This window comes from Anolis sagrei, chromosome X, assembly GCF_037176765.1.
Source record: "Anolis sagrei isolate rAnoSag1 chromosome X, rAnoSag1.mat, whole genome shotgun sequence".
Classification (NCBI taxonomy): domain Eukaryota; kingdom Metazoa; phylum Chordata; class Lepidosauria; order Squamata; family Dactyloidae; genus Anolis; species Anolis sagrei.
In genome coordinates, this window is record NC_090034.1 from 6,897,778 (window position 1) to 6,909,828 (window position 12,051).

At 45.0% G+C, this 12,051-nt stretch overlaps 1 protein-coding gene across 5 annotated transcripts in view; it reads right to left on the minus strand.

Annotated features, from left to right (window-relative positions):
• The window catches only part of LOC132782172 (protein sidekick-1), a 986,469-nt gene that overhangs the window by 305,574 nt on the left and 668,844 nt on the right, over positions 1 to 12,051 (minus strand). The window lies entirely within an intron of this gene.

Sequence of the window (12,051 nt, forward strand, 5' to 3'; positions counted from 1 at the left end):
TTCTGGAACATTTTATTTTATTTATTTATTTATTACTTGCACTTATTTACCGCCACTCTCAGCCCAGGGGGCGACTCGTGGCGGTGAACAACAACATAGAAAAGACAATTTACAGTAATCAGAACAATACATAACATGCTACTACTACTTGACATATACTTATACTAAAAATCCGCTTCGTCATATCATGGGTCATAGTCAGTCTCATAGTCGTGGTCCATTCCGGTCATCATTGCCAAGATATAGCACTCAGTTAAAGGCCAACTCGAAGAGCCATGTTTTCAGGCTCTTACGAAAGGCCATAAGGGAGGGCGCCTGTCTAACTTCAGCAGGGAGGGCGTTCCACAGCCGGGGGGCCACCACCGAGAAGGCCCGCTCTCTCGTCCCCGCCAGGCGTGCCTGTGAGGCAGACGGGATCGAGAGAAGGGCCTCCCCGGATAATCTCAAGGTCCTCGTGGGCTCGTAGGCCAAGATGCGGTCTGCAAGGTATTTTGGGCCGGAACCGTTTAGGGTTTTGTAGGATAGTACCAGCACCTTAAATTGGGCCCGGTAGCAAATCGGCAGCCAGTGGAGCTGGGACAGCAGGGGCGTTGTGTGCTCCCTACGCCCTGCTCCTGTTAACAACATGGCTGCCGCGCGCTGGACTAGCTGGAGCTTCCGGGCCGTTTTCAAGGGCAGCCCCACGTAGAGAGCGTTGCAGTAGTCGAGGCGGGATGTGACCAAAGCGTGTACCACCGTGGCCAAGTCAGACTTCCCAAGATACGGGCGCAGCTGGCGCACGAGCCTGAGCTGTGCAAATGCTCCCCTGGTCACCGCTGAAACCTGGGGATCCAGGCTCAGCGACAAGTCCAGGGTCACACCCAAGCTGCGAACCTGAGCCTTCAAGGGGAGTGCGACCCCGTCCAGCACAGGCTGTAACCCTATACCCCGTTCGGCCTTGCGACTGACCAGGAGTACCTCTGTCTTGTCTGGATTTAATTTCAGTTTGTTCGCCCTCATCCAGACCATTACAGCGGCCAGGCACCGGTTCAGGACTTCGACGGCCTCCTTAGTAGCAGGTGGGAAGGAGTGACAGAGTTGGACATCATCTGCGTACAGATGACACCGCACCCCGAAACTCCGGATGATCTCACCCAGCGGCTTCATGTAGATGTTAAACAGCAAGGGGGACAGGATGGAGCCCTGAGGAACCCCACAGGTCAAAGGCTGTGGTGTTGAACAGGAGTCCCCCAATAACACCTTCTGGGTACGACCCTCCAGAAATGACCGGAGCCACTGCAAAGCAGTGCCCCCGAGACCCATCTCTGCAAGACGCCCCAGAAGAATACCGTGGTCGACGGTATCGAAGGCCGCTGAGAGGTCCAGGAGCACCAACAGGGACACACTCCCCCTGTCTAGCTCCCGGCGCAGATCATCGACTAAGGCGACCAAGACCGTCTCGGTACCATGTCCCAGTCTGAAACCAGACTGTGCCGGATCCAGATAATCCGTGTCTCTCAAGAATACCTGGAGTTGTGAGGCCACCACGCTTTCCATGACTTTGCCCAAGTAGGGAAGATTGGAAATAGGCCGAAAGTTTTCGAATTTGGTGGGGTCCAGTGATGGCTTCTTCAACAGCGGCTTTATAATAGCCTGTTTTAGGCTCGCTGGAATCTTGCCTTCCCGAAGGGAGGCATTCACCACCACCGTTACCCACTCGGCCAATCCCCCTCTGGCCTCCTTCAGAAGCCAGGATGGGCAGGGGTCTAGGATGGACGTGGTGGGCCTCATTCCTCCAAGTATCTTGTCCACATCCTCGGGCTTCACAAACTGAAAAGAATCCAACAAAATAGGACAAGCAGGTGCTTGTGTCACATCCACAGAGACTGCACTTAATGTGGCGTCCAGCTCAGAGCGGATCAAAGCGACTTTGTCTGCAAAGAACCGAGCAAATGCTTCACAGCGCGTGACCGAATTGTCAGGGCTCCCACCTGAGGTAGGGGGAGTTAAAAGACCTCTGACAATCCGAAACAGCTCCGCCGGACGGTTCTTTGCAGACGCAATAGTAGCCGCAAAGAAAGTTGTAATTCCGGCCATGAAAGCCTTTGTCAACACAATCTTTTGTTAACTTTACAAGACATCGAGGACGTTTTCCATCTGCACTATTCATTTGTGTTGGTGAAACATATACTGCCCACCAGACAACTGTTATGACAGCAAGCACTTAGAAGAATTGTTTGCTATTGTTAATTAAAAGAAACACACATGCAAATTCTTAATCTTCCTAATGAAGAAGAGTAAAAGCTTTCTATTTGCAAATCACAGATTCCAAGAGTGATTGAGAGTGACACAGGAAGAAGCCCTTTCTAAAAGCTATTTCGTGCAAAGGAAAGACGTGGAGTACGTTTCCCATCTGCACTTTGGGGGAATTCTATTTTTGTTGGTGAAACATATACTGCCCACCAGACAACTGTTATGACAGCCAGCACTTAGAAGAATTTTCTGCTATTGTTAATAAAAACGCACACACTCAGATGCCAACTTTCATTCTGTCTAATAAAGCACAGTAAAAGCTTCCAATTTACAAATCATAGCCTCCACATTTAGAATGATTTAGAGTGACAAAGGAAGACAACATATCTCAAAAGAAGTTCCTCCAAAGTAGAATACAGATGAATTGGAAGCAAGGGATGAGTGATTCAGAGCTGTCAAAAGCCAGGAGTTGAGGGAGACAGGCTGAATAGAGTCCTGCACGTACCTAGCTATTAGGCTTGTGCATTTGATACGGAAACACCCTTGATTTGGATCTAATTCGGATGTTTTGCACTTTTGTAGTGAGTTCTGTCATGCCTACTTGCTGCTCCCCCAATATTAAGAACTAGCCGTCCCCTGCCACACATTGCTGTGGCCCAGTCTGGTGATCTGGAAAATAAAGTAATGAGGAAGTGTTGGTTTCTAATATCTGTAATGTCTTGATGCTTGTGGGTAAACAGTATTTCTTGCTGTTTCTTTGTCAGTGTTGATGTGGAGAGTGTCTGGTTTGCCTACTCTGGAACATGCAACGTATAATTATCCTTTTTGGGGTGTCCCTTTCAAATCTATGATAGATATGTGTGAACCATATCTATCTATCTATCTATCTATTATCTATCTATCTATCTATCTATCTATCTATCTATCTATCTATCTATCTTCCTATCTATCTTCCTATCTATCTTCCTATCTATCTATCTATCTATCTATCTATCTATCTATCTATCTATGACTAGATGGCTCTTTGTCAGGAGGGTTTTGTTTATGTTTTACTTGCCCTGGTGAAGGGAGATGGACTAGATGGCCTTAAGTATTTTCTGTTGGTCATGGGGGTTCTGTGTGGGACATTTGGCCCAATTGTGTCGTTGGTGGGGTTCAGAATGCTCTTTAATTGTAGGTGAACTATAAATCCCAGTAACAACAACTCCCAAATGTCAAGGTGTATATCCCCCAAACTCCATCTGTGTTCACATTTGGGCATATAGAATATTCATGTCAAGTTTGGTCCAAATCCATCATTGTTTGAGTCCACAGTGCTCTCTGGATGTAGGTGAACTACAACTCCCAAACTCAACATAAATGCCCACCAAACCCTTCCAGTATTTTCTGTCGGTCATGGAAGTTCTCTGTGTCAAGTTTGGTTCAATTCCATCATTGGTGGAGTTCAGAATGTTCTTTGATTGTAGATGAACTATAAATCCCAGCAACTACAACTCCCAAATGACAAAATCAATTTTTTGAGTGAAGGACATAGATTGGATTGTTAGGCGTCTTGTGTCCAAATTTGGTGTCAATTCGTCCAGTGGTTTTTGAGTTCTGTTAATCCCACAAACAAACATTACATTTTTATTTATATAGATTCCAATCAAAAGGAGGCTTAGATTCTCAAGCCTCAGATATGTTCGGATGTAGCTGTGATGGAGCTAAAATTCACAATCAAACCATGCTGAAAGGCAAACCCAAATATCTTGGCATCCCTCTCCAGCCAATCTGGGCTGATGGAGGGGGAGGCAGAGGCGTTCACTAAAAATGTTGTTTTTAAAAACTTTGAAACACCCCCCCCCCCAAATCATGGATAGGTGAAACGTTATGAAACTTGATAGGCAAAGAGTGGTAAATGTGTTGTACCACTGCAGCAAGTTTTACCCCAATAGCTTTAAAAATGAATGAGATAGGAGCCTGCAAATTTTCCCCATTTATAGTAATTTAAGCCTTATGCCTGCATGAAACTACATTTCCCAGAATGCATTGGGTTACAACACTGGAGTCAATCTAAAATTCACAGGGCAATCAAGCCCTGCTGAGAGGTGAAGCCAAACTGTTAGCATGCCTCTCAGCCTATCAAGGGGTGGGGGGAGATCGCTTTTGTGGTTATTTATTTCTTTTTAAATGGTTTTTTTAATTTGAAAATTCCCAAAAATTCCATGGATGAGTGAAACATTATGAAACTTGATAGGCAAAGAGTAGAAAATGTGTTCTACCATTGTAGCAAGTCTCACCCCAATAGCTTTAAAAATGAGGGAGATGGGAGCCCCATTTATAATCTATATAAATAAAATTGTAATGTTCGTTTGTGGGATTAACAGAACTCAAAAACCACTGGGGGAATTGACACCAAATTTGGACACAGGACAACTACCCATCCAATGTATGTCCTTCACTCAAAAAAACACTGAAAAACACAGCAGAAGGGACTTTAAAAGCCCCAAAAAGCTAAATGACGAAAAGCTAAATGACAATACAGAAAAAAGGGAAGAAAGAGGGACGGAAGGGGAGAAAAGGATGAAAGAAAGAAAAGAAAAGAAAGGGAGGGAGGGAGGGAAAGAAAGAAGGAAAGGGAGAAGGAAGCATGGAAGCAAAGAGAGAAGGGAGGAAGGAAAGAGGTAGAGAAGTAAGAAAGGAGAGAAAGAGAAGGGGAAAGAAAAAGGGGGGAGGAAGGAAAGTTAGAGAAAGAAGGAAGGAGAGAAGGAAAGAAAAAGTGAAAGAAGGAAGGAAAGAGGGAGCGAAGGAAGGGGGAAGATGTAGAGAAAGAAGGAGGGAAGGAAAGAGAGAAGGAAGAAAAGAGACAGCAGAAGAGAAAGAAAAAGAGGGAAGGAAGGAAAGGGATAGAGAAGGAAGGAAGAAGAGAAGGAAAGACGGGAAGGAAGGAGAGAAAGAGGGAAGGTTGGCCACAGCAAAGCATGGCAGGGGAAGGCTAGTATAGTATAAATATAAATAGTGTAGTGTAGTATAGTATAGTATAGTGGTGGCCCCTCAACCATGGAACTCCCTCCCTAGGGATATTAGATCGGCCCCCTCCCTCCTGACATTCAGAAAGAGAGTAAAAACTTGGCTCTTTGAACAAACATTTGGGAATGCAGCAAAATAAATAATGTATTGTTGAAGGCTTTCATGGCCAGAATCACTGGGTTGTTGTAGGTTTTTCCGGGCTATATGGCCATGTTCTGGAGGCAATTTTTCTCCTGACGTTTCGCTTGCATCTATGGCAAGCATCCTCAGAGTAGTGAGGTCTGTTGGAAGTAGGAAAAATGGGTTTATATATCTGTGGAATGACCAGGGTGAGACAAAGGACTCTTGTCTGCTGGAGCTAGCTGTGAATGTTTCAGCTGATCACCTTGATTAGCATTCAATGGCTTGGAAGTGCCTGGGGGGAATCTTTTGTTGAGAGTGATTTTATGTGCCTGCTATATAAATATATATAAATGTGCCTGTTATATAAATAAATAATTATGAAATAGGAAGAATGGACACAGAATGACAGATGCTGCTGCTGGAGAGTGATTTTAACAGGAGAATACTGGTGATTATATGTTTTTAATGGTTTTTATAATATTAGGCTGAATTTTTAAATTTTACTTTATGAATGTATGGCATCAAATTCTGTCAATTTCTGAAAGCCACCTTGAGTCACCGTAAAGCTGAGAAAGGCAGACTACAAATGCCGCAAATAAATAAATAAATAACTTTAAGCCTGTGCTAAACTACATTTCCCAGTAACCATTAGGCTGCAGCAGCAAGCTATGATGTTTAGTCAGTCTATAATAAATAAAATCATGGAATCTGCAAAGAGGTCTAAAGTATTATAGTATAAATCTGTGCTAAATTGTAGTTTTTTGGTTGTGTCTCAATAGGGGAAGCATATTAATTGGATGTCAGGTCCTCAGAATGGAGAGATCTCTGGGGTTGGTAAGGGGTGAGGCGGTCCCTCAGGTACATTGGCCCCAGACCATATAAGGCCTTAAAGGTGAGTACCATCACTTTAAAAGTGATCCGGTGTTCAATTGGTAACCAATGCAGCTGCAGTAAGATTGGGGTTATGTGGCATCTCATTGGAGCTCTCGCAAGAAGCCGAGCAGCTGCATTTTGTACCAACTTGAGCTTCCGGATCACCAACAGAGGAAGGCCAATGTAGAGGGCGTTACAGTAGTCCAGCATTGAGATGACCGTGGCCTGGATCACTGTAGCTAGGTCATCCCTGGACGGGGAGGGGGCCAGCCGTCTAGCCTGCCGCAGATGAAAGAAGGCGGTTTTGCTCACGGCGGAGACCTGGGCCTCCATTGTCAGCAGGGGGTCCAAAAGGCCTCCCAGACTCTTGACCAATGATGACAGGCGTAGCACCTTGCCATCCAGGATAGGCAGCTGGATGTCCCCACTGCCCGGTTGACCCAGCCATAGGATCTCTGTCTTTGCACATGCCTATTAGCTTTCTCTGTGATTTGCACATGCCTATTAGCTATCTCTGAGTCTTAGATTCACTAAATACCGGACATGCAATAGTTATACAAAGACTCATCTTAATACAAATATATCCTATATGTTAATGAAGGGAACTGAAACCAGTTTTATTAAGAAGTCCAAGCAAGTAAGAAATACCTTCGGATACTGTTTCTTTGTGTCCTACGAGTTAGAAACTCTAACTTGATATGGCTTTTATAGTCCATACCCTTTGCTCAGCTACAGGAGACCGAATGACTACAGAGGAAAGAATACCCACGGCCAATATGGCAACATTACAGCTGCGATAGGAGAAGAAAGCTCAATCAGCGGAGAGACAGATGATTGCGCCCAGAGGATTTAATGTTGAACCACTCCACAAACCAGGTACAATTATTTAAAATGAGGCTGACTTAGAATTGACTCTCAACCTTGGATGTTTCACCAGCACATCCCTGGCGTGGACATTTTATGACAGTTTTCTTATCCGTTACCCTTTGAAAACATCCACTCCAATCCCTTCTGCTATGCAGTAAAAGCACCCCACAACAGATGGCCACCCAGCCTTTGCAAACATCATCATCACTGGGGCAACCCCAGGGGCCATATGGTCCAACCCTCTTCTGGCATGCAGTAAAAGCACCCCCTTAATTAATTACTGCATTTCTATGCCACCTTTCTCAGCCCAAAGGCGACTCAAGGCGGCTTACATTGGCACAATTCAATGCCATAATGAACATAAACAAAATTAAAAACATTTAGCACACATTATAAAAACCCTGTTAAAAGCATTAAAAGCATAAAACACCAGTAATGTCCCATTAGCTCATTTTCCAAAGGCATTAATAATAGAATCATAGAATCAAAGAGTTGGAAGAGACCTCCTGGGCCATCCAGTCCAACCCCATTCTGCCAAGAAGCAGGAATATTGCATTCAAACCACCCTTGACAGATGGCCATCCAGCCTCTGTTTAAAAGCTTCCAAAGAAGGAGCCTCCACCACACTCTGGGGCAGAGAGTTCCACTGCTGAACGGCTCTCACAGTCAGGAAGTTCTTCCTCATGTTCAGATGGAATCTCCTCTCTTGTAGTTTGAAGCCATTGTTCCGCATCCTAGTCTCCAAGGAAGCAGAAAACAAGCTTGCTCCCTCCTCCCTGTGGCTTCCTCTCACATATTTATACATGGCTATCATATCTCTTCTCAGCCTTCTCTTCTTCAGGCTAAACATGCCCAGCTCCTTAAGCCGCTCCTCATAGGGCTTGTTCTCCAGACCCTGGATCATTTGAGTCGCCCTCTTCCTCTGGACACATTCCAGCTTGTCAATATCTCTCTTGAATTGTGGTGCCCAGAATTGGACACAATATTCCAGGTGTGTTCTAACCAAAGCGGAATAGAGGGGTAGCATGACTTTCCTAGATCTAGACACTAAGCTCCTATTGATGCAGGCCAAAATCCCATTGGCTTTTTTTGCCGCCACATCACATTGTTGGCTCATGTTTAAACTGTTGTCCACAAGGACTCCAAGATCATTTTCACACATACTGCTGTCGAGCCAAGCATCACTGTCCCCCATTCTGTATCTTTGCATTGTCCTGGGTTCCATATTCATTCTTTTCTGGGTTCCATATTCATCCATTACACTGCATTTTCAAAGGCTTGTTTGAAAAGCCAGGTTTTTAATTTTTTTTTCAGAATATCAGTAGGGAGGGGGCCGATCTAATATCCCTATGGAGGGAGTTCCATAGCCGAGGAGCCACCACTGAGAAGGGCCTGCCTCTTGTCCCTGCCAGGAACGCCTGCGATAAAGGTGGGATGGAGAGCAGGGCCTCCCCAGAAGATCTTAAATTCTTAGCTGGTCCATAGGGAGAGATACATTCAGACAGGTAACCTGGGTCGGAAATAGGGTTCTGGAAGCAAGGAAGGTAAGTGGGAAAGGGTCTGGGCAGCAAGGGGGTGCTGGGGAAAAGGTCCATGACCCAGGAGGGCAATGCTGCCACTGCATACCCTTGGAGCAAGAGGAAAGAGGAGGAGGAGAGAAGCACGGAGCCCCTCAGTATGCCTCGCAGAACCCCAAGGACTTTGCGGAGCACACTTTAAGAACCGCTGTTTTAGACTAAGCAACCAAAGAAAGAGCCGTGCTTTGCTTCAAAGGAGCTGAGCTTATGAAAGGAGAAAGAGGAAAGGCACAAAAGGCTGGGAGATTTATCCAGCTGCCTGTGAAGCTCCTTGTCTCCTCTCAATCCTGAGGTGTACATCGATAAATTTACAAACTGTCTCATGTCTGGCTGAGTGATGCATCCATAGATGTCAGATAAAGTTTTGTATATTGCAGGCCTCGCCATTGTTCCGAGAGATAAAGGTTGCATTGTTTTGGCACTTCACTGCCGCTTGCTATGGCTCCTTCCTTTCTGAGATCAGTAGTGCTAGCAAGAGCAGCGTGATGCCACAAGACACGGACGCTGTTCAGCAATCACACACCAGGATAGGGGTTAAATATAATGTTCCCATGCATCACTCCAAAAGCATCAAGCAGCTTGAAGCAGTCTCGCTACCAGGTGAATGGTCCGTATCAAGGCATGAAAACGGCAGAAACTGGTCCCTGAAACTCAATATTTAATCTTAAACGTACCCAATTGATAGAGATCTGCAGGTGGGAAGGAAGCGGACCCATTTGCCCGACAGCAGAATAAATGAGGAAAGATGCTTTTCTCCAAGTCAGAACGGCAGAAACAAAAAGGGTCGTTGCACAAAGATGGGGAAGAGGCACACTTCAAAACTGAAGACGGGAAAGCTCTAGAGCATTTCATTACAGCCTACCAACCTTCTCAGGCACCTGAAGGATTGGAAGGATGGTGCAAAAGGCAAACCAGCTGACACTGCCCCTTAGCAAACCATGATACTGTGCAATTTATGTTGCTGCTTGCTCCCCCTCCCCAACACACACAAAGAACAGTGTGAAATATTTAGAAGAGGAGATTTCCACATATGCTATGAAATATCTGGGGTGGGGGATGCGCTACAAGATGGCCTTCCAGTTGTTCTATAATTTCCTTTACCAATTAACTCTGTCTAATGAGAAGAGGCTGAAGAAGAAGGAAACAAAATGGCATTTTATAGAGACTGGAGCATATAAATCATATCTTAGTCTTGCTTAATGAGCCATAAGTGGCATTGTTGTTTGTAATTCTGTGATGGACAAATATTTAACTATGCATAAGGATTAAGCACTGGTATGGTAGTAATAGTAATAATTTTATTGATTAGCCCTTAGGCCATATCATAACACCAAACCAAACAACAAGGCTTGATAAGACTTGATTGCAGTAAGTTAAAATAAGACGGCAAAAAAGCCAATGGGATCAAGAGGAGCATAGTGTCTAGATCTAGGGAAGTAATGCTACGCCTCTATTCAAAAACAATACATTTGAGAACCACATATGTGGGGCTGATCAGGGTAAATTGTAGGGGTGATAAGGAAATATGATATATATACCCAGTTTCTAGTCAAAGCCATGGTATTCCCTGTAGTCACCTACGGATGTGAGAGCTGGACCTTAGGGAAGGCTGAGCGAAGGAAGAGAGATGCTTTTGAACTGTGGTGTTGGAGGAAAATGCTGAGAGTGCCTTGGACTGCGAGAAGATCCAACCAGTCCATCCTCCAGGAAAGAAAGCCCGACTGCTCACTGGAAGGAAGACTAGAGACAAAGTTGAAGTCCTTTGGCCACATCATGAAGAGACAGGAAAGCCTAGAGAAGACAATTATGCTGGGGAAAGTGGAAGGAAAAAGGAAGAGGGGCCGACCAAGGGCAAGATGGATGGATAGCATCCTTGAAGTGGCTGGACTGACATTGAAGGAGCTGGGGGTGGTGACGGCCAACAGGGAGCTCCGGCGTGGGCTGGTCCATGAGGTCACGAAGAGTCGGAGATGACTGAACGAATGAACAACAACAACACCCAGTTTTATCATATCATATCTTATTTATTTACTGTATTGTTACAAGTCATAAAATCATAGCATCAAAGAGTTGGAAGAGACCTCATGGGCCATCCAGTCCAACCCCCTGCCAAGTAGCAGGAATATTGCATTCAAATCACCCCTGACAGATGGCCATCCAGCCTCTGTTTAAAAGCTTCCAAAGAAGGAGCCTCCACCACACTCCGGGGCAGAGAGTTCCACTGCTGAACAGCTCTCACAGTCAGGAAGTTCTTCCTCATGTTCAGATGGAATCTCCTCTCTTGTAGTTTGAAGCCATTGTTCACGTCCTAGTCTCCAGGGAAGAAGAAAATAAACTTGCTCCCTCCTCCCTGTGGCTTCCTCTCGCATATTTATATATACATGGCTATCATATCTCCTTTCAGCCTTCTCATCTTCAGGCTAAACATGCCCAGCTCCTTAAGCCGCTCCTCATGGGGCTTGTTCTCCAGACCCTTGATCATTTTAGTCGCCCTCCTCTGGACACATTCCAGCTTGTCAATATCTCTCTTGAATTGTGGCGCCCAGAACTGGACACAATATTCCAGGTAAAGTGGTCTAACCAAGGCGGAATAGAGCATGGGAAGCATGACTTCCTTAGATCTAGATACTAGGCTCCTCTTGATGCAGGCCAAAATCCCATTGGCTTTTTTTGCCACCACATCACATTGTTGGTTCATATTTAACTTGTTGTCCATGAGGACTCCAAGATCTTTTTCACATGTCCTGCTCTCGAGCCAGGCCTCGTCCCCCATTCTTTATCTTTGCATTTCGTTTTTTCTGCCAAAGTGGGGTATTTTGCATTTGTCACTGTTGAAATTCATTTTGTTAGTTTTGGCCAATTATCTCTCTAATCTGTCAAGATCGTTTTGAATCCTGCTCCTGTCCTCTGGAGTATTGGCTATCCCTCCCAATTTGGTGTTGTCTGCAAACTTGATGATCATGCCTTCGAGCCCTTCATCTAAGTCATTAATAAATAAATGCATCCATTTGATTTCTTAGTTCATTTGGGGCATTTACTTATCTCTCTCAGGGTTACAAAGCAGCCAGGGGGACAAGTCTACATAGGGACCACCAAACATAGCATTGCCCAAACACAAATCAGGGAACATGAAAGGCACTGCAGACTATTTCAACCAGAGAAGTCAGCCATAGCAGAGCACCTGATGAACCAACCTGGACACAGCATATTATTTGAGAACACAGAAATGTTGGACCACTCTCACAACCACCATGTCAAACTATACAGAGAAGCCATTGAAATCCACAAGAAGCAGGCGGACAATTTCAACAGAAAAGAAGAAACAATGAAAATGAACAAAATCTGACTACAGTAAATAAAGAACAAAAAC